This window comes from Talpa occidentalis, unplaced genomic scaffold, assembly GCF_014898055.3.
Source record: "Talpa occidentalis isolate TD23 unplaced genomic scaffold, MPIMG_talOcc4v2.1 talOcc4.9, whole genome shotgun sequence".
Lineage (NCBI taxonomy): Eukaryota > Metazoa > Chordata > Mammalia > Eulipotyphla > Talpidae > Talpa > Talpa occidentalis.
This window is the reverse complement of record NW_023605305.1, coordinates 55289652-55312607: the sequence shown is the minus strand read 5'-3', so window position 1 is coordinate 55312607 and position 22956 is coordinate 55289652. Positions and strand designations below refer to the sequence as shown.

At 42.4% G+C, this 22956-nt stretch overlaps 1 long non-coding RNA gene across 1 annotated transcript; it reads left to right on the top strand.

The window, feature by feature from the left end:
* Window positions 1-5558: 5558 nt before the first annotated feature.
* LOC119236595 (uncharacterized) lies at window positions 5559-22884 on the top strand. The gene is made up of 4 exons (XR_005123108.2): window positions 5559-5742; window positions 11333-11463; window positions 20274-20388; window positions 21641-22884. It is a non-coding gene; the product is annotated as an uncharacterized LOC119236595 (long non-coding RNA).
* The last annotated feature ends 72 nt before the right edge of the window (window positions 22885-22956 follow it).

Here is a 22956-nt window from a genome sequence, read left to right as displayed (position 1 = left end):
CTAAGTTCAGGCTACATGGTTTTTTGAGATTTGAGCCCCACTTATTTCCTTGGACAGATGAACAACCTCACAGATGTCTAGGCAGCCCTGTCAACAAGCCCTGTCACTATCCAATCCCTCTGCTTTTTGGTCCTACAGCTTTTTGGACAACTTGTGTGAGCAGCCAATCATGACCATACACCCCATGGGAAGCCACATGATCCAATGTCCAGACCTTGATCTAGTAACTCCAAAGGTATGGATACAAGACAGGCACCAAGTAAGGTGGTTTCAACACTTTCCAATTTGCTCTCAATTCTGCTGGAATACACCTGGTGTGACAGTTTTTGGAATCTATAGGATCCCCAATAAGCCTCAATAAAGTCCACGCAGCTTTTGGATTTTGAGTCCTTTTCGCACCTAGACCTAATTCATCTTAGAGCTAAACGGAGTTGCTCTTCTGCAATAACTTTCTCCCCTAAAACAGACTAAATGTGAGGTCATCACAAGTTTGGGGTCCGAGTCCTAAGAGCTCAGAGGGGGATAAGGGATTAAAGTCCAGCATTTAGGGACATCTTGGCTGGCAATATCTGCATCTAAAAAAGAAAAAAAAAAAGCTTGCTTATTCGACATTGGAAAAGTTAAGATTTCTACTCCAAGGGGCTCATGTGGGTTTGCGCTCAGTCATGCTGAATAAAAGCAACTCTGTGTTCATAGAATACAAGGTGCAGAGATGATGATTCAGAGAACTTCAGTGAGCATTTGTGATGACACCAAATTAAACCAGAACTTACATTTCTCTCCTCCATCAACCCAGGGGATCCTATGTCAATTACATGACCTCAACTGCATGAGTGGTAGCCAGTTGTGAAAGAAAATGCATGGAAGATAAGGTCTCCTGACCCTCTAGTCCCTAAGTCACTTATAACCAATGAATGTGAAGGAAAAAAGATTCTTAGCAAAAGATTCACTAAGGTGGACCTACAAGAAGATCTTTTTCAAGCTATTAATTCTCCAGCAGACTCAAGGATATAAAACATCTCAACAGTTTGCAATACCCTGGTTTTTGCTATACAGTAATCCTTTGAAATGCAGGCCTATTATTAAAGGAAGACAAAAATCCTCCTTGTCAGAGGATGAAAATCAGATACTCATAGCTAAGAACTTTTACGGTACCATAAAACCTGACATGATAAAACCAAACATTTCAGTGAGACCAGAAATGATTTTCAAGAGACGTGGCAATAAGTGGAATAATCCAGCTAAAAGTTACATTCATTCAAATCACTGCCACTCTCTGCCTGGATTCAAGCCACCTGCTCTCTACTCACCTTCAGTTCCTAAGTGAGGAAGTGGGGAGGTCAAGACCTGTTAGTGTGAGCTGGTTCTAGAACAGGACTTAGCAGGCCTGCTCCTTCATCTGTGCTCTCTCAAGGTTCCTTCTGGGAGTCCAGGGAAGGAGAGGCTGACTGTGCAGATGACATCAGGCCAGCTGAGGCAATTTTGGCAACTCTGATTTCTGTGGCTGAGGCTGAGCACCTGATGGAAAGGCACTGATAATTCTCCTCAGGTGGGTCATCTCAACCCTTGAGAAGAGTCCTCTTCTCATGTTTCCTTCGCTTTGATTTATAGCTTCTAAATGTGATTTCCTCTTTAAAGTCCCTTACCTCCACCCCCAATCTTAGCTGGACACACTTTCAGGTAGCTCTGAGGATGTGGCATATGAACAACTCCAGGTCAAATTCTGGTCTTTCCACTTAGGAGCCTCAGCTTCCTCATCTGCTTCATTGTCAGGACTAAGGAAGATGACACATGTAAAGGGCTTACCCTGGGCTCAGGATGTTGAGTGGCTTCATAAATGGAATCACACCATTGTGTTGTAATTACTTTTTATCTACTGAACTTTCCAGTTAAACTAAGTGCCCTATGTCTTCTTTGTTGCTGTCCTGGAGGTCTCTGACAGGCTGAAAGTACAGTTTGACAGTTCAGGCCTGGTTTGAGAAGTGACAGTTTCCACAGAGTCAAGATTAGTGATCAAGGTCTATAGACAGACGCTAATTTCAAGCATGGAGGTTTGTGAAAATGCAACCGACCAACTTGTGAAAGGGCCTTGTTACATGGCTAAACAATTCTCATCATAAGGGTTTTAACATTTAAGAAACTTAAACTGCTAAGCAAGTTGGTGTTTTTTTCCTAACACAACGAAATCGTGCTATTTGAGCTGCAAACCGGAGTTTTTATTAACTGTTATACAAATGGATTTTTTTTATGTTACACATGCTCATTGGGGAAAATGGGGAGCAGGGCGAGAAAAGCACAATAATCCCACCGTCCACATGTTTGCACTTCTAGCCTATTCCAAGCACAAACTTGTTCAAATACCAAGTTATAATTGTAATAATGGGCTTTCATTGCGCACACTGCTCTCCATACATTGCAATCCAATTCACATTTAAAAGCTGCAATGACAATTGCTTGATTATATTCTCTTACTTTGTAGGGCTTTTTAAAGTACTGAGCTTTTTTAAAATTGGGGAAAACATTAAACTTTTGAATAGTTTGTTTTCTTGTTACAAACGTGGCATGCTCATTGTACAACACTCAGAAAGTTTTAGTATGTAATAATTTGAGATTAACATTTATCAAACATAGAGCCTGTATGAGTGTAAGGGCAGGACGACACAGGGCAGGTTTTCTATGACTCGAGCAGACGGGGTAAAGGAGGAGTGAGTCCTGGAGCCCTCAGTGGCTTTAGCAGGCTTTTATTGGGATTTACCAGGTAATGGCTGGCAAGAGGTGCCAGGGGTCTGGGAGGCCTGCCAGCAAGTCTTCACTCTTTCTGGGCTTTCCGGCCTTCTCTCGTGTTCTCTCTGCTTTTCTTCTAATGGTACTGCTCTCTTCTCTGCTTCTGCTTTTCCTTCTGCTGGCGTTTCCATAACGCCGCCCTTATAAGCCCATTCTTAGCCCAGGTGAATCCCATCTACATATGCCCACACCCTATTCCAGGTGCCCGCCATCAGGCATGCATTCAGGACCGCAGGGATCCATCATCAATCCTAATGGTGGAAGGGCAGAAAAGCCTACTTTACTTATCCTACAATGAGGCACTGTTATAAATGCTTTGGAGACCCACTTACTCCTCACAACACTTCATGCATAGATATTAAGTCACTTGCCCACACTCTACACATGGAAGGCCTGAGTCAGGAACCCATTACTATCCTATGATGTTCTACCAGTCAAAAGAATTTATTCAATTACACCTTCCATTCATTGTTTTATAAAAGATTTACAGTAACACTGTGCCCTTTGCTATCATTTAAAAATATTATAAAGCACCATCTCTGTGTCTCGGTGAAGCAATTAGAAAAATAAGTTGTGGAAGGAGTTACTCTTCAGATCAGCTCAATCCTGCACACCTGATATGTTTTAAGAAAAACAAGTGCCTGATTCAAAGATGGAAGCACAGCGCTTAAAAATTTTTGCAAATGATTCAGTGAGTAGATTTCCTGAATTAACTGAATACCCATCCTAACAAAAGTTTACAACCAGTTACATTATTTTTACAAAACATTTAAGAAATGTTCCCAATTGGTTCTAAACACTTATAGCTTATCTGTTGGCATTGGACATGAGTTCATGAAAAAAGTAAATAACTGGATACTCCTGGGTCACATTTTTTCATATTTTAATTAAAAATCATTCTAGGTTAAAGACAAACATTTCTGTTTCTGGTTTACTATCCTACCCCGGGCCAATAATCTTGAATATTTGAAACATAAATTCTCTTTTAAAAAGATAGTTAATGAAATGGTTCTGATTACTTGGTTCTAAGATTATATTACTGCAGCACTAAAATGTAGTAAAACTATTAATCCATTAATCATATTCACACAATGAACACTAATATTTTATTTGTACCTATTTACTTCTAGCTTTTTCTATCTAGCTAGCTAGCTATGAATCTATAAAAATCAGATCCCTTCTTTGGGATTTAAAACTGTTCTATCAAATGTTTTCAAAAGGTTTAAGCTGCCATCTTATAATTTATCCATCTTATAATAGCCTGCTGCCTGAGCAAGCTAAATAAGTAAAATCTCTTATAATTTTGAACATTAACTATGTTAGATGCAGTCAAATGTTTTCCAAACAGTTTCATATACTTCATACAAACTTAGAGATAGAGCTCATTATCATCCCCTTTAACAATTAACACTGAAAAAGTTTAAATAACTACTATTCCCATCCAGGTACATGTGCCAGCAAAACCCACACACACCCAAGACCACACTGCTTCTCTTCCGTATCAGCCTCAGAAAAATTGATTTGCACAACTTATCTCCCTAGATTAAGTGAACACACAAATAACACTTAAAGGAGAAAAAAAAAGACACCCAATATAAACCCAACACCATAAATGACATAATTCTAAGTTTGATTTTTGTCCTTTTTCTCATGTTTTTGATATAAAAAATCTAATCTGGTATTAGCTAGTATTTTCCTCAAGTGTTTTGACTATGAACCTCTGTGCTGTCACAACTTGACAAATTTCCCATGTCTTTCAAGAAAAACACCACAAACCTAACACAGCAACTCTTATTGTTAGACAGCTAGTATTCAAATGAGACTGGAGTTTGCCACACAACACATTTTTTATATTTTAACCTTTTTAGTTTTCTGTGAAACACACGTTCACATTTTCCTATATTTCGACACAAATCTAAATGCTGTTGGTGTTCAATACTGAGAGTTCAACAGAAAAAAAGACTGCATTTTTATAAGGTCTAAAGGTGGAGGGATTATACTGTTTAGTATTTTTTGGACTTAAACTAGGGTTTTCTCAGTGCTAGTTAACTGCTGAAGAAGGCAAAGGGATTGAACACTCGATCAGAGTCCTAAAACCTTTGATTACTTTTAAAGATTATATGTGTTAATCATATTTGTATACTGAAAGGGAGTCTGCTAATGCATACAATTTAGCTTAAAAAGCAAAAACCTGCGGATTCCCCAGCACCCACCCCCCACCTTGTTCTCTGGATTTTGCTTCCCCCGGGGAGAGGCGACAGAAAAACAGAACAGCTCCTCACTTGAATGCCATTATTTTGGCAATAGTAAAATCCAAGCCTGTCTCTCAGCCTGCCTTCCTGTTCTCCCAGGTGAGGGCGGCCATCCTGCCATAACTCACACCGAGAGCTGAGAAACACCAGCAATGGTGCAGTGCTGTGACTCGCACTTTAAAAACAAAGCCAAACTCCGCGTTTAAAGTAGAGAACACACAGACACAGCCCCTGCCTCTGACAATATCGAGAGATTCATTATAGACAATCTAATCAGACGAAGCTACAACCGCCCCAGGAAATATAAACAGTGTCCTCCAGACTTGGGGGTGGGGGTGTTGCAGGAAGGAAATAACTGATGGGAAGGAAGCTGATCATGTGAAGCTTGTCCAACTCCACAAGGTCTAATAAATTCCCGGTTTGTTTCCACTAGGAGCAGCCATTAAACGTGCCCTGACACGTGGGCGCAGGGGACCTCTCCCTTCTCTCGGGTTTCTGGCTATTTCTTTTCCTCTGCACTTATTTGTATACAACCACGCCCGGCTCGGGGTGACTACAAAATGCCAGGCCTCGTCAGTTCCCTCACTCAGATTTCCAGGGCTGCAAAGTTTCTCTCTCCATGGCGGTGATTTAACGACCAGCACGAGCTGCTTTTCGAAAGTTGTGAATGGTTTAAGTCAAGTTGGCAACGCACAAACAAGGCCAGGTGAGTGCCGGGTGTTAGTGACAGCGTTTTGAAATTAGCTTAAATGATAGGGCCCCCCAATTAAAAAAAAAAAAAAAAGTAAGTCACCTTAATCCATGCAGTCAGTGTTTGAGTCGTGTTTTTTAAAGTCAGGCCAGACCCACGTCTGAGTCTCGACCTCCCCGCATCCTCTGCAAACGCAGAGTCCGAATCACTTTTCGGGGGTCCCTCGCGGGGTGGGAGATCTGGGTTCTCCGTCACCCGCTAATTCCCTGGCTAGATGCCTAGCGGGTTCCAGGGTTGCGCTCCCACCAGCCGGTCCCAATAAAGAGCAGAAGAAAGTAGGGAAGAGGGGCGTGGCACCCAGGGCACCCCCAGATGCGAGTCCTTCTACAAACCTGGCACTGCCAGGGCTGGGAACACCAAACCTCCCCGTGCCAACCCGGAGCCCGGCGCGCCGCCGCCCGCAGGCGAGAAAGCGAGAGCGCAGGGGGACTGACCACCCCTGCCCGAACCCAGGGGCCGCGTCCAGCTCTCCGTCAGAGGGCACCCCCATCTCCACGGCTTCCCGCGCCCCCCGTCCGCCCCCCGTCCAGGGCGAGCGCGGGGTCGGTCTCCAAGGCTCGGCGTCCCTCGCCACCCTCCCTCCATCCCCTCCTCCGGCGGCCGGTGCCCCAACGAGTCCCCGCCCTCCGGGACACTTCCCTTCTTCCTCCTTTCCTTCCTTCCTCGGTTCCTCCCTCCATCTCGTTTCCCAGCCCCGGGAACTCGGAGGCGGCCCCCTAACTCGCCGGCCCACGCCCCGCGCTGCGCCCCTGTCCCCGCGGGCACCCGGCGCGCCGCCCGCGCCCGCCGCTCACTTGCCTGCCGGTGCGCTCCCCCGCCGCCGCCGGGGACTCGGTCTCTAAGGGCTCCTGGAGACGGCTCCGACCTCTCCTCCTCCTCCCGCTCTGGTTCCAGCTCCTCTGGGCGCCGGCTCCGCCTCGCGCGGGGTGGGCGGGGCGCACAGCCCGACGGGCGGGGCGGCGGCTGCCCCAGACGCCTTCTTTTGGCCCCAGGCCTCCTGCGACCCAGACGTGCCGTCCCCAGCGCCGTCTGAGAGCCGCTGCGGTAGGTGTCCCGGCCGGCGGAGGACAGGGGTCGGGAACTGTGAAGCCCCTCAAACGTCTGGCTGCCTTGTCCATCTCCATTTGCCCGTCCCCAAGTTCACGAAGATCCTGGCGTTCAAGGACGCGGCCGCACCCCCGACCCTCCAGCCCCCAACTTCACGACCCTCCCTGGGACAGCTCAGACTCCTCCTCAGAAGTTTCCTTAGCATGCGAATGCCTGGCCAACCCTTGTGCCAACTGTCCCCTGGGCTGCGAATATGTGTGCTGCCAACCCCCTACACAAAAGTTAGGCTCTGCTCCAGGAATTTCTTAAGAAAACAGTCACAGTAAAATTTAAAGAGCCCTGGGGCCATGGAGAGATTTTGTTTTCCAGAAAGTGGTGCTGTAACTGTGAGTTATTGGATTTAAAGTACATTCACCTGTCAAGAGTTTCCCCTCCAACTCTCCCCCATGAAATTTGTGCCCGAATGCCCAGACACTTGGCAGAGTTCGGTGTGATGAATTAATTAGATTTGGTTTGTCTTTTCTCGATGTATTCAGGGTCCAGCAGTTTGAAGAGCACTTCTGTTTCCACGGGCATCAAACTATTCATATACACATTCAGTGAACATTTATTGAGCACCTGCTATGTGCCTGATAGAAGCTCTCAGATATCCTACCACTCAGCAAACTTCCTGTGTGTCACTAGATATCTGCTTTCTTGTTCAACAGGGTGGAGATAGAGGGTTGAGGCCAAAGTAGGTCATTAGAACCAGTGTTGGCAGAATCCTGCTTGAAATGAAGTCCAAAAGCATAAGTGAAGGATATCCGTGTGTTGAGTTTCACCAACTGAAGAGAAGGACCAGAGAAGCAAGGGATTAAGGAATGCAGTTAGGGTATTTTCTTCACTCTTGAGGGGCAAGCCTTAGCCTACAGGGAAGCCCTTTATTTCATGCTCTGTGCAGTGGTAGGAAAGGCTTGACCAATTCAGACACTGAGGGATATACCCTAAGGGACAGCCTGATGCCAGTGGAGACTGAGATGGTCATATACTAAAGTTTGTGTCTTTTGGCCCATAGAGTACAGACTGCAGGATCAACATCTATAGTCCTAGTGCTAATGTCGGCTTCAAGGGCACCTTATAGCTTAGTAAGTGCTTTCACATATATATATGATCTCATTCATCTTTTGCAAAAACCTGCATACTGAGGTGCCAAGAACTTAAGTGGCTTATTGAAGGTTTTCTAGTTCAGTGTTATTCAGAGTGTGGTCCACGGAAGAGTGATAGTCTGGGAACCCTTAACCATCTTAGTGGGAAATACATAGAAATTGAAGATGAGCATGTAAGAAGCACTTTATTAGTGATTTGAGTCATTTTCTGCCCATTGACTCTAACAGCTAAAAATATCACTTTGTATGTTGAATATCTCTTATTTCATTTACCCCATCATCCATTTTATATTTGTCAGATTGTACAAAAACACCAGCCTACAAAAGATTGAATATAAAATACCACAGATAGTTTGAGAAGCACCAATCCAGGTAGTAACAAAGGTAGGAATAATAAGAATAACACATTGCACTTCCTGCAAAGTAAATGTTGCTTTCTGTGCTTCACCTATTTTAACTCTTTTAATCTTTGTAATAATCCTAGCAGGTTAACACAGGTTAAGCCATGCAGTCCAAAAGTGGTGAGCCAGAATTCAAGCCCAAGAACCTGGCCCTACCCTTTGTGCTGTTACCCATGACCCTGGATACAATGTTCTTTCTACTCTGCTGATGTGTCTAAACCAGGTACTGACATTCCATCCTGACATCATTGTAGTTCCTATATGACTTCATATATATTCCAACCACGAAATCATGGGCTGGATAAACATCAGTCTTTTACCCCAGATCATGTGAACATCCACGCCTAACACTAGCAGTGGCTTTCCTACACAGTGACTCCAGTTGTGTTTCATTCCCACTGCTAATACCTGCATCTTGTCAGAGTACCAGCCTCAGCTGCAGGATTTGCTTTGCTGGCACATAGGACAGCTGGGAGTTCTTGGGAAGTAATGCCCCACCCTTTAACAAGGTATGGAGGAATATGGAGGCATAAATCTTCCAATTCCTTTGCTCCCAGGTGGGACAACTCAGGGTGGGTTTCTACTGACTGCAGAGCTCCCTATGAAGTTGGACCAAAGTCTCTGTCCTTTTTCATGGGATGTAGTTAGATCTAACATTCTTGTTTGCTCTTACTCTTCTGGGTTCCTTCTTTCCCACCAGTGTTTCCTAGGAAAAAATCCTAATCAGGACCAACTGTGTGATTTATGGGGTCCAATACGAAACTGAAAAATGTTCATAAATTAAGAATTCAAGATGACAATAGGATGGGGCCCTATGTGGCTGCAAGTGTGTGAATCCACAGGTTGTGTATCAGTGAAGCTGGCCTGAATGCTAATCATCATTTGCACTTGAATCTTTATCTCAGGGGCTGCTTCTGGGGAGTTCCCATCTAAGATAACTATTAAAGTAAGAACCAGGGCCTCCCTGGTGGTGCAGCGACTTGAGTGCAGCACTGTGAAGCTTTCTGCAGCCTCTGAAGTGCAGGTTTGATTCCTGGCTGGCCAGGGAGATTCCCACATGGTGCAGCAGACCTCTCCTGTCATCTGCTGTCCCCCTCAGCAGTGCTTTCGGTCTGTCTGCCTGTTTCGCTCTCCACTCTGTCTCTGGCCTGTACCCCAGCTCTTGTATAAATAAAAAATAAATCTTTAAAAAAAATAAAGCAAAAACCAGCCCATCCAAGTATTATCAAAGTCATCTTGTGTAACACACTGGTGGTCAACATCCCATGCCTTAGGTGGCTGTCTGATAAGGGGATGCCAAGTTATATTAGCAGTTCTAGCCACCCAAAGAGGTATAGTAGTAGAGAATGGTTTAAAGTTCATAAAATTTTGGGTCAGGAAAGCTGGGTGTTGGTTCCAGTTCTGATGCAGAGTGATACACACAAAATATGAATTAGGGTGATTTCTTAAGAATGTGTTACCAGGAAACACGTATGAGGGTTTATTGGCAAGTAGTTAAAAAGATACTCCTGTAAGGAAGTGGCGCAGGCAGAATTGGGCAGGGCAAGAATCTACTCTCGGTGTGGTGAAAGCCCTGGGGGAGGACTGGAGGTGGGTGACTCTTTAGAGTTAGACAAACTGAGTTCTGAGGCCGGGACTTTGTATCTTCAGATACTCCATTCCTGGGAAGAAGGGTAGTCATGGGGAACACAGTTCCAGGAACCAATACGCCCAGCAGCTCAGGAATAGGCACATTAGCCCTGAACAGGGGAATCTGGAAGAAGCTGCACAGTGCATGTTGTAGGTGGGTTATAAGGTCCACAGAAAACACTGTAGTTAGATCTCACCTAATAGTCGCTCATACCAGGACTACTCCGCCCAGCCCAGGACACCTTGGTCTTTCATGTAGCCCTTGGTCTTTCATGTAGCTCTTGGGTAACTCTTGGTTACATTTTACCTTCCTCTGACTATGAGCCTATTTCATTTCCTACTTTTTTTTCTTTTTCCAGTCTTCTTTTAAGCTCTTTTTTCCTTTCCTCTCAATATTTTGACCCAATTATTTCCAGGTCTCCAGTGACACTAAAGAGCAGTCACACAAACAGCTGCCTGTGAAACAATGGTAATGTAGTGAAATAAAATATACATTATGAAATGCAATCTTTGGAAGTAAGGACTGACACTAACATGTGGGATGAATTTGAGGCAATCTCTTGACCCTACAGGGCCTTTGTTGGTTTTTAAAAAACAGGGATTCTAAGACAGTGGTTTCTAAAGTCCCATTTCTTTGGAAATTCAATTCTGAAAAAGAGATGGCTTCTTCTGCTGAATAATCCCTTACAAAGCAAGCAAGAGAAATGATTTTATAACTCAGTACAGTCAGTTGATTTTTAAAATCATTCACAATTCACATGTGAAGCTCTACTTCTATGAATTTCTATTCAATATTCAATCACAATACCCTAATTAAAGCATCATTTCGGAAGTGATGGGGGAAGAAAAATGGGGGAAAAATAAGGAAAATCAGTCTATGAGTGACTGGTTTTCTACAGACTTCTGGGATATCAGCTTTGCTCCCTAAGGATTTTATTTGTCCTGTTACACATGACCATACTCTTTGTCTGAACCTGCCCTAGAAGTTATGGAGAGATACCTCCTTTCCAATAGGTTACTTGGCTATGTGTTTTACAAACTGGTTTTTCTGCTCAGTCAGAAGTTGCCATATTCCCATGTAGAAGTTAGGTCAGGGAGAAGTACCCACAGTTTTGGAAATCCCCAAGCAACTTGTTGAAACATGTATTGACAGGCAGGAGCTAGGACCAAAACCATAGGTACAGATCAGTAGGCAGCTCAGTACAGTTCCATCCTCAAATTGGTGGAAACCTTCAAAGGCCTGGCTGGGAGTGGCCCCAAATTGAGGCATTAACTCAAGTTAATTGATTGGTAACTCAATAGGAGCTTTCTGGTTTATTACAGAGCGAGGCCCTATGGTTCTGTAGAGTGGAAGTCCCTGAAACTATTTCCTACATCAAATATATGGACTTTAGACTTACCAGATTTCCCATCATTGGACCGGTGGTTGACTAAGAAGTGGAGAGGATATCAGGGTAAGCAACCAAATGTCCATCAGAGGAGATGTGATGCCTCCATCTAAAGTATCCTGTGGAAAAAAAGATGTAGATCTAAATATATTGATGTGAGAAGATGCCCTGAATATATTTATATATTTTTGAGCTTAGAAAGGTGATAGAACAGAATGTATAGAATTTCCTGCTCATGTATAAAAAAGCACACGCACACACACAAATGTCATGGTGAGTCTGTCTGCAATATTTCATAAAATATTGACCGATTTTCTCAAGGTGTTAGGATTTCAGGTAACCTACACTTTTATAGATGGCATGAATTTTTGTGAACAGATAGCTTTTCTATGAATAAGGTGGGTTTGTTATATTATAGATGTATCTATTTCATGTTATAAAAAAGAAGATAAGGCATCTTGTAAACTAGAAACTGGCAAGGTATGTCCAGAGGGCCAAACCATAAAGTTTTATTGGAACACAACCACACCCATTCATTTATTGATTGTGTTTGGCTGATTTTGCTGAATAGTGTGACAGAGAACTTATGGCCCACACAACCTAAAATATTTACTTGCCTCTTGAAAGAAAGTGTGTGGGAACATCTTGTAGAGACAATTAGAGTAGAAAACTTTTTCAGGATGGCAAATCACAGCCTATATTTTACTAATTCTTTTTATTTCAATGTATTTTTTATTCAATGTATTTGAATTTTCTTTTAAAAAATGTGGTCTGTATATTTCAAATTACCTCCTAATCTGAATATTGTTTATAGTAACATATTCAATTGACAATACCAGTGTGTGGGTAGTCGATGAGGAAACTGTTTTGGGTCAAGCAGACTCTATCTTGTCTCTAAGCTGCCATGCTGAAACTTCTAGGAGATAATTAAACAGCCCAATTCAGGCATTCAGTGACTATGAAAAGACAAGAAATCATCTGCTAATCAGTACAACAGACCCTCATTGTGCAAATTTCTGCCTGAAGATGTTTGTCCACCAATCAGAGACAGACAAATGGACTTAAAACCACTCCCAAAAGTTTCACCAAAAATGACCTAACCTCAAACCATTTCTCTGCCCAATCTTTGAAAACCCCCCTTGGCTTTGACCCGTGGTACACACCTTGGCACTGTCCCTTGGTCATGTACCCAGAGCATGAGTCCTATTCTTGAACAAACACCTTTTGATGACCTCATAGTTTATTTCCCAGTCCACATTAATGTCTATATATTCTCCTTCCTTCTCCCTCTCCTTCTCACACGTTCCCCCTGTTCCTTCTCTTTTACTCTGCCCAACTCTGCTACTTGTCCACTTCCTTCTCCTGCTTCCAATAAGAGGTCACGATCATGTTCTCCATTTTGCCACCAGAGGCTATTCCATTAAGAGCGGGCTAGTGAGGAACTGATGTTCCCTTCTCCTTCTGTCCTGAGTCTCTGAAGACAGACTGACTGAGGACATCTTGGACAAAAATAGATTATCTTGCAGGAGGAGGGGTTTGGTCTCAAAGAATCTACTAAGATCTGAAGGGGAAAAAAAGCTAGGAAAATTATGGAGGAAAGAGGGTATTGTAATGGGCTCCTGAGGAAAGGCGGAGGATTGGATGGGCAAATCCCCTCTCTACTCATCCCCACAACATTCTTCTCCAGTGTTCTTTAAGGCTTTCTTCCTCTCACATTCCATCTGACCTCCATGTTCAGAGGGAAGGCTTGAGATTTTTCTTTTTCACCTGATCATCCATACTCTCAGTTACAGAATGCCAAGAGCAAGAGTAACTAATGCCAATCCAAGCAATGTCAGGCCCTTGCACATTTCCAGAACTCAGGCATAAAAGCTAGATGTTGCCTTTGATGTGGAAGATACTTTGATGCTAAATAATCGAATAACTCAACAGAACATTCTCTTTGTCAACCACTCACTCCAGACCTTTCCTGAAGAAAAATATAAGACACTTGTGGTGTCAGAAAGGGAAGCAGCCTGGTAGATGATGATTAGATTAGATTATTGGTCCATCTATAGCCTATGCTGCTGAGTAGACAGACACAGTCAAATATGTGGACATGTGAATTAAATTGTGATGGGAATGGAAAGTATTTTCTCTGGCACTCTGATAATAGACCTGTTAATTTTATTTAGCTCTATATTCTGGTGAGAATGGAAAATACTAAGCCTGCAACCTCTGTGGTTTCAATTTATACAGCATGGTTCTCAAAATATCTGAAATGGTTTTTTCAGAATGTGTGGGAATCTCAGGAAATGTGAGTAAAATGCTATTTTTTTAGTATTCTTCTATTACTCTAGAAATACTGAGATAATTGAGGAATACCTAATATAATGCCATTCCTCTATTATCTCAGTGTTTTTAAAAATAGAAATATGTATTATTTTGTCCTGAGGCTACCCTGAGATTTTACATATCACATTAAAATTTTGAATGTAATAAAGGTATATTAGTTCAAAGAATGTTCTAACCCCCATCCTCCACTGCCAACACTCTGTCTTTCCCATTTCCTGGGTTACAAAATGGTTGAACATCTTTTCTGGTATTAGTCATGTATGACCCTAGTGCCACCTTAGGTATGGATCTGCTTCCAGAAGTCTCTGAAGGATTGTGCTGGATATTTTTGCATTCCTATAAATAGCCTTGTAGCTTTATCTAGAATATACTTTAGTTACTTAGAAACAGATTTATCCTTTAGGTCTTGCATTTAAGATTTAATCAGATGGATTGGAGCAGTTATTATGCAAGGGCTAATTTGTCCCCTGTTGAACCTGTATGCTTACTTCAGTGCTCCATCATCTGAGGTTTTCCATCTGACTGGTGGGAAAAGCCACCATTTTTGGTCCTGTGTGAGCATCAGGAACTGTGACCTCTAATGGTTACAGGTGGTTCTGGCCCTGGCCTCGGGTGGTTGCTTCACCTGCACAAGTTCATCATGGTCCTTCATAGTCATGCACCATCATACACAAGGGGTCTTTGTGCTAGTCTCTCAGTTCTTTTTCTGCCCAGGTCTTTTCTGTCTGCCTCTCTGTCCTGTGAATCCCACTTGCCTTGATCTCCCTGAACTCTCATCCTCATTCCCTTAACTTGATTTGCCCACCAGGCTTGTCCTGAACTCTTTCTCTTTGTCCTATGACCTGGAAATACCCTCAAGGCAGAAAACCTTAGGATTCCCTTTAATTGTTTTCAGCCTCTCAGGGATCCTTTCCTCACCTGAGGCACCATGTTTGGCAAATTGTTTCCTATATTCTGTTTTTCAGTTGTTTTATGTAGGAGGATAAAATCAGCTACTTTACTGCATTCTGACTGTAAGCAGCAGCCTCCCCGTCACTTTAAACCATCACTGTTCTTCTTTTTTATGTACTTGTGTCTGATATTTTGCACATTTATTTTTATTGTCTATCTCCTTTTTCAAGCTGTAAACTCCACGAAAGTCTGTTTGGTCTACTATTGCATCTCTAGCTCCCATGACATTGACTGACCCATAGCCGTGCTTATTAAATATTGAATGAAAACTAGCCCAGGGTTGCATCATAGGAGGTTTTGAATGCTGAGTAAGGAAACTGAACAAGTTTTTCTGTGAGCTGAGGCTCCTATTCTGAGATTTGAAGGACACAGTTCAAATTCTATTCATTTGCCGAGTGAGGACTTTGAAGGGGGTGTAATGCTAGCTATTTCACTCAAACTACTCTGGAAATTTGCCAAAACTCTTGGTAGATTAGGTCACATTTCTGGAATCTCCTTGGAATTCAGGAACCTGGAAGAAACAATGACTCTGCCTTTGACCCTGCCTCTTAATCTGATTGGCTGTAAGCACTTTGCAAATATTAATTATGTCTCACAATGAAGTCGCCACTGTGACCTCTTTTCTTAAGCTGGCAGCACTGGGACCAGTGTTAAGCAGCCCTGTCCCATAATAGCATGCTTACTCCTCCTTCTTAAAAGAGAAAAGTTAGGGTTCTATCTTTACCAACATCCTTAAATAAGTACTTGGTGCCCTAATGATGAACTTGACAATTGAGTAATTTTCTTAAAAATCTCTCTTAGTAGGGCCTCCCTGGTGGCGAAAGGGGTTGAAACGCAGCCTATGGGGCTGTCCGCAGTCACTGCAGCACGGGTTCGATCCCCGGCCAGGGAGCTACCCACATGGCATAGCAGACCTCTCCTGTCCCACCCGCTGCTCCCCTCAGCAGTGTATTTCAGTCAGTCTGACTGTTCTGTTGCCCACTCTGTCTCTGATGAATCCTCTAACCCTCCACACCTCTGGCCTGTACCCTAGTTCTTGAATGCATAAATAATAATAAATCTAAAAAAAAATCTCTCTTGATAATTGCAAAAGCCTCTGCACTGGTATTTTTAGCTCTTGTCTTCTAGACAGTCCACTGGGGGCAGGTTATAAATATTAGGAGTGCTAGCTACATTTATTTTGTGTCCTTTCTTTTGTAAGTACAGTAGTTCAGGTACATAATATATTAATAAAAACACCACATTGGGGCTGCATGCTTATTTCTTTACAGATGAAGTGTACAATAAAAATAAGAGATCACTAATCTGGTCTATCTCCCCATTCTTCTTCAGTGAAGCCAGATTACTGTTCCTGGAAGGTTCCTCTCCCTATGCCCATTCCTCTCCATGATAAAAACACAAAACCCCAATCCTTCTAAGTCTTCATTATAAGAAAACAACATTTACCACTAGATGAAGTTGAAAAGAAGGATGTTTTTCTATGCAGACTCAGCATTCAGTCCACAACTCTTAACACTCCCCCACATTTGTATAACACATTATAATTTTACAGTGCATGAAGCTTTGTCTATAGGTCTGGTTTCAAAAAAATGTGGGTCTGCTCTCAGCCAAGATCTGTATATGTTTAGTTCTACTCTACCAAACCTGTTAGTTCTACTTAAAGACTAAATTGTTGATCCCAAACAGTAAGTATAAGACATGAGTATTTCCCCAGACTCTATCAGTACAGGCTAACAGACTGAATTACTGGAGAGACACAGAAATATGGAAATTTAAATGTGCCAAGTTCACCTTACGAGTAGTTGACAGAAATAGCAATTGAGTGAAAAATGAGCTGCAACACACCTTGTATGTGTTTGTGTGTGCAGGGGGAGGGGTGCAGATGGGGTGGAGGTGGTGTCAGAGCCCCAAGGCCATAGATAGAAGAATGAAGATGCCTTCCTGGAATAGGAATCTCTGGCCCTGGGCTCCCCACCTGACACCAAGTGGATTAGAAATGACCTGCCCAGTTGGGTCATCCCTGAGTTTTTGACATACCAGCAAATAAACAAAGCAAAACAGTTATTTTAAGCTCCTGAGTTTGGGGGCTAGTAGAATTGAGAATTGTAGATATCTTTTATGCATCCAGATCCAACTCTTCTTGAAGCAGAACTACCCCCTGATTGTTCAGTGAATCAATACATTCTTTTTAGTTAGTTATTTTGTGCTAGCACAGCTGGGCTTCTATCATTTCCAACCAAAGAATTGTGAGTTATACTGTTTTAACTCAGGCACAGTTTTTGATCTACCCTCGTTATTAATCTGTGAAGTGCTTTCTGTGGTTTGATTGAATTTTCATTCATACCCTTTTTACTCTATTCCTACCTTCACACCATTCCTATTCATAGATAATCATTCTAATTTTGATGTCTATCTTTTTATGTGCATGTGTAATATATGACTATACAATTATTACATATTGTGTTTTGTGTACATGTATTTTGGTGCTATAATAATGGTATTGCATCCATGTATTTATATATATATATACTCACACACACATATATATGAATACATAAATTTTTCAAATTATATGTTATGATGGTCCATACATTTCTCTAAAAGTGCAGCACCTGTAATAAGTTTCTCTTCTAAGATACACAGTCTAATGATGTCCATTGTTACTGACAGTTGTTTCTGTCTTCTTGGAATCTAAAAAAAAATCTCCTTTATTCTCTGAAAGCCTCTTTTCTCATCCCTGCCCTGTCTTACATACTTTACTTCATAAGTGTTCTGGTTATATATATCCAATATCTTCTCATCTCTTTGAGAGTATTAATTATATATTTTGGGGATTTTTATTTTCTGTTCTTATCGTGGTCTTTATTGTTTCCTTTGAGTTTCTTTTTACTTTTAAAAAGTAATAATTTTAGGTGTCCTTTTTCATGTCACAGATCTTAAATATCTTCTGATCCTTTGGTGATTCTGATAGGAGTGTGTGTGTGTGTGTGTGTGTGTGTGTGTGTGTGTGTGTGTGTATGCGGGTGGCTTACTGAGCTCTGGGAGGAGGTTATATAGTGGAGATTTGGCTCTTTTGTCTGCCTGCAGACCTCCATTGGTTTCTGTAGGTCCCTTCTCTTAGGCTCACCAGAGATATCAGAAAGGGGCCAGCTAGTCTACTTAGAGGTGAGGAAGGGTTTACTTGGCTACGGCCATGTTTTGTTTACTCTCATCTAGATTGTCACTTAATCTTGCTTTTTGAGTACCCCGTACTCATCTGTGGCTTATGTTCCTCATCTCTGATTGCCAGGTCATTTATTCACTGAAGAGCCATTTACCCATTATACCTGAGTACTTTGTGCCAGGCATTTGGGATCCACCAACAACAAAACAGATGAAAATCCCTGCCTGCATGGAGCTTACATTCTAATAGGAATACATTTCAATCTTCTATCAGAGTGAGGGATGGCTGGCTGACCATATTTGTCAGTGGGATTTTGAGAAAGAACAGAGAAAATTCTGTGTTCAGTCAACTATAGTCAACTATGTTTAACCGCGTAGCAGCAACTCTCTATTCCGGGTACACAGCTGCTTGCTTGACAGGTTAACGTGTCCTGGTTGAGATGATGGTGGTGTCAGATTCTGATTTCCTGATAGTCTGTGTGAAGCTGCATTGCCTGAATGTGAACGAGATCACATACAAACCACATTAGCTCGACTTTTTCATACCTCTATTGTCATGACTTATTTTCTTTCTCTTGGTTTGTAGAATACGTATTATTTAACTTTCTCCTCTCTCGTATCATATTTTTCTTTTCTTTTCTCCCTATAGCTGACCTTCATATTTCCCTGCTTTGATATCCATGATGAGAGAGTATGCTGGCCTAAATTCCTCATCATTATATATATGTATATACTGTGATACTATAAGAGAGTTTTTTAAAAAAAGAAAAGTTGGAAGGAATGCTAAGAAGATTAGTCACTAACATTTATTAAGCACTTACTGTGCTCAAGGCACTTTCCTAAGAAATTTCCTAAGAAGATTCCTAAGAAATTTATACACATTATTTTATGAAATCTTTACCAGTACCCTATGAGGTAAGTATTATTATCATCATCATCTCCACTTTATGGGTGAGACATCATCTCCTACCACCTTATTTTATAAATGTGAGATTAAGAGAGATTCAAAACTTTCCTAATGTCTTACACCTAATGAGTGGGGGTTTTAAATATTTATGAAATCAGTCTGATTTATTTCTTATCAAGTTCACACGAATTCCTTGTTGGGAGTTTGTAGTGGGGTTTAGGTGCCACAAATCCCCCTGCTGAAAGAATTAAATATCTAAGGATCAATGACCAGTTAGAAAATAAAGAACCGGGGCCTCCCCTGGTGGCTCAGGAGGTTGAATGCTGGGCTGTGAAGCTGTCCGCAGCCTCTGCAGCGCCAGTTCGATCCAGGCCTGTTGGCGAGGGTACCACATGGTGTGGCAGACCTCTCCTGTTTCGCCTGCTGCTTCCCTCAGCAGTGTATTTCGTCAGTCTGCCTGTTCTGTCCCCCGCTCTGTCTCTGGTGAATCCTCTCATCCTCCTGTGCATCTGGCCTGTACCCTGGTTCTTGTGTAAATAAATAAATAAATCTTTTTTAAAAAAAATAAAGAACCTCATTTGATTGATAGATTGGCAAGGATGGCTTGGTCAGCTGTGCTGGATGGTTGGGTCTGGGAGCTGACATGGGGTTTCCTACTCCCTTGCGTGGAGAAAGGCTGAGTCCAGAGCAGCCTGTGCAGCAGGTTCTAGCTGTGCAGGAGAGAAAGGCTAGCTGCCTCCCCCTCAAACAGTGACCACAACACTGGACAGAACGCACAAGTGTTGGTAGGCTTACTTACAGGAGACAGAAGTGCCCAGGGTATGATTTCCAGAAAGGAACAGGAATGGGAGAGGGACCCATATTGCATGGAAACTTGAGATAAAAGAGGGTGTGTGGGAACAGGCCAATCAGTGGTTCATTAAAAGTGGCCCATTGCGATTTAGGCTCCAGCCCCTCAAATGAAAACCTGGTCCTTCCTTGGGGCCACTGTGAAAGAGACTAGCGAGAGGCTGGAAGTGTGGGTGAGAATGTTCTCTCCTGGAAGTTGGATGGAACTGTTCTACTTTTTGTGGGTTGATGTAGAAACATGGGGAGAATTAAAAATAAGTTTCCTTCTTAATTTTTCTGTTAGTGGAAATTAAAATGCTAATGTTTTAAACATTGCTTTTGGCTTGTAATTTTTCTTTCTTTTCAATCAGTGCTGGTTGCAACTTACTCAGGGGTTTTTTTGATTCACTAATGGTCTAGGACCAACCCGAAAACATTGTTTAGGGGGCTGAGCCACATTTCCACTACATTGCAGGAAAAAAATACTTGTTTGTAAAACACTTCAGTGGTCCCAGTGGCAATATATAAAACAAATATTAGGTAATAGATTGGACAGGACTGGCTGAGACAGACATGCAGTTTGGTACCAATGCAAAGGATAATACAATTAAAAAAGCATTCTCTTTTGATAGAGACATTATTAGCATAAACTAATGTTAAACATCTTCGTGTGCTTTTTTGTCATTTGTTTCAGGTCCAATTGCTATAACAGAATATACTCGACTGGGTGGATGAAATAACAAGCAACCATTTCTCACAGTTCTGGGAGATGGAACTCAAGGTCAGGTGCCAGCATGGTCAGTTTCTTGGTGAGAACCCTCTTCCTGGCTTATAGATGACTGACCAAGTTCTCCATGTATCCCCCCATGGGAGAAAGAAAGGAGTGTATCTAATTCTACTGTATCTCTTCTTATAATAGACACTAATCTCAGTTTGAGGGACCTGCCTGAATGACCCAATTACTTCCTAAAGGGACTATCTCTTAATACCATCACACAGCATTAGGATTCAACATGTAAACTGGGGGTGTGGGGCAGGCAGTTGAGGAAGAAGGAGTTATCAAAAATAACTCAGATAACTCGATTGAACGTAAGCAAACAAGTTATGGGTTAATGGAGGTAGCTTTATCTCTATGGTAAAAACTAGAGGAGGCCTTGATTTGGGTGGAGAGGGGTGGTGGGCAGTGGACAGTGTTCATGTTCCTTTTAGATGAATGTAAATTCTGAAGACTGATGTGTGTCCACAAAAAGAACAGAACTGCAAAGCACACGCAAGGATGCTACAACCAAAGCTAAAAGACTTTAAAAGCAAACAACTCAAGTTTGGAATAGCACGCTCCTTCTTGCTTTGAAGATTTTCATGATTTTTTAAAAAGTGTGGGCAGGTGTCCACCAGATGGCAACATTTCTTTATAAAAGGCCATATTTTAAAAACATACCTTCCCAGCTATATCAAGGTAGATTTATGAGAGGCACATAGAGGCACATGTTGAAAGTGCAGCCCAAGCTGCTGATTTCCGTAATGCAGCCAGGAAGTGGCAGTTTAATGAGCAAGGTCCTTTTGCAGTCTCTTGCAAGGAGACAAAGGGCAGGGGGCGGGGGTGTGTGTGTGTGTGTGTGTGTGTGTGTTGGGTACTTCATATTGTGGAAAGTCCCTTAATGCCAAGTGCTTTTATTGTTAGCACATGAGTAATATTGGAAGCTTTACTTCACCTCTCTGAGCCACTGTATTCACCTGTAGAATGGTGAACATACTAGCAGAAACTTCATGGGGTTAGTGCCAGTATGAAATTAGATAATGCATTCCTCTAAGATGACTAGCTCATTCCTGGTACAAAGTAAGCATTTAATACATGGTGGCTCTTATTATTGTACTGCTCTCCACTCCCCCTTCCTCAAGGCCCTACCTTTTGCCAACCTCAGTTGTAGGCAGTCTTCCAGGCAAGACAAGTAAAGCACATGAGTCACAGCAAGATGACAGACTCCCTTCCAGGTCCTCTTCAGCATTGGCTCATGGCAGGTCCTCCTCCGTGATAATCCTTCCTCCTAACTGTATTTACAGAAAGATGGAGTCCTTCTGCAATGAAACTGTCTGGTTGGATGGGCAACCTATGAAGATGGAGAGGAAGGAAACATTTGAATGGAACACAGATCATCCCCTTCCTAACACACTGCATGGAATTCAATTACTCTCTGTGTAGTTGAATTTCTTTTTTTTTTAAAGATTTATTTTTATTTATGCATACAGGAACTGGGGTGCAGGCCAGAGGTTCAGGAGGGTGAGAGGATTTGCCAGAGACAGAGAGGAGAACAGAACAGGCAGACTGACTGAAATACACTGCTGAGGAGAGCAGCGGGTGAGACAGGAAAGGTCTGCCACACCATGTGGGTATCTCACCAGCTGGCAGGAATCAAATCCACGCTGCAGAGGCTGTGGACAGCTTCACAGCTTCACAGCTCTGTGCTCAACCATCTGTACCACCAGGGAGGCCCTAGTTGCATTTCTTAATCTACTGAAACTTGAACAATTACTATCTGCAGACTTGAAATTAGATATTCCCAGTCTGTCAGGTGGGATAGGTCCAAGAGGTTATTTTGTGGAGGTTGACCCAATATGAATGCAGCTCAGATTTGTCTACTTGATGCTAGTGGTTCTGCCACAGGCAGTATTTGTATAGCAGAGCTCAGCCAGCTCTCCCCAAAGAATTTATCTTCTTTCTTTCCTACTAACTCAGCCTACCAGATGCTCCAGTTTCCTTTATAATAGCCTTAACTAGTGGGGTATGTTAAAAACATGTTTTCAGAAGTGGGTTTATGGAGGGGGGAGAGGTTTCTGTAGGTCTGGTGAGGATAGGAAATGTCATCTTTGTCTTGAAAGAAAGGACAAGTTTTTTTTTTTTTTTTTTGGTCTTTAACTATACTGTAGGTACCAAAACAAAATTTCAGGTTTTCAATACATGTAAAAGATTGCTAAATGGGCAGGGTATCAAAATGTGACCACATGGAATACTGGCCCATACCCCTGCAGCAGGGGGCAGGCTCCATCCATGAGAGGTTCTAAGTTTACCCAAGGACAAGAGGAAGCATTGGGTAGCAGTATCTCTGTCCTGACTGGACCCCTCTTGGTGGGAGACTGTTGCCATGGTTCCTGTTTCCAGACCCCAGTGCTCCTCTGCTTCTTACCTGCTTCTCCAGCCTCTCCTCAGTCCTCTGAGTGCCCCACATCCTTTCAGTAATCTTTTTGCTTAAGTTAAACAAAGCCAGTTCTTGTTCCTTTCAGCTAAAAAAAAAAAAAAATCCCAACACTTAAACACTCAATAAATATTTATTTGTTGAATGAATGAAAAAGTGTGGTTCTCATTTCACAAATTGAAGGAC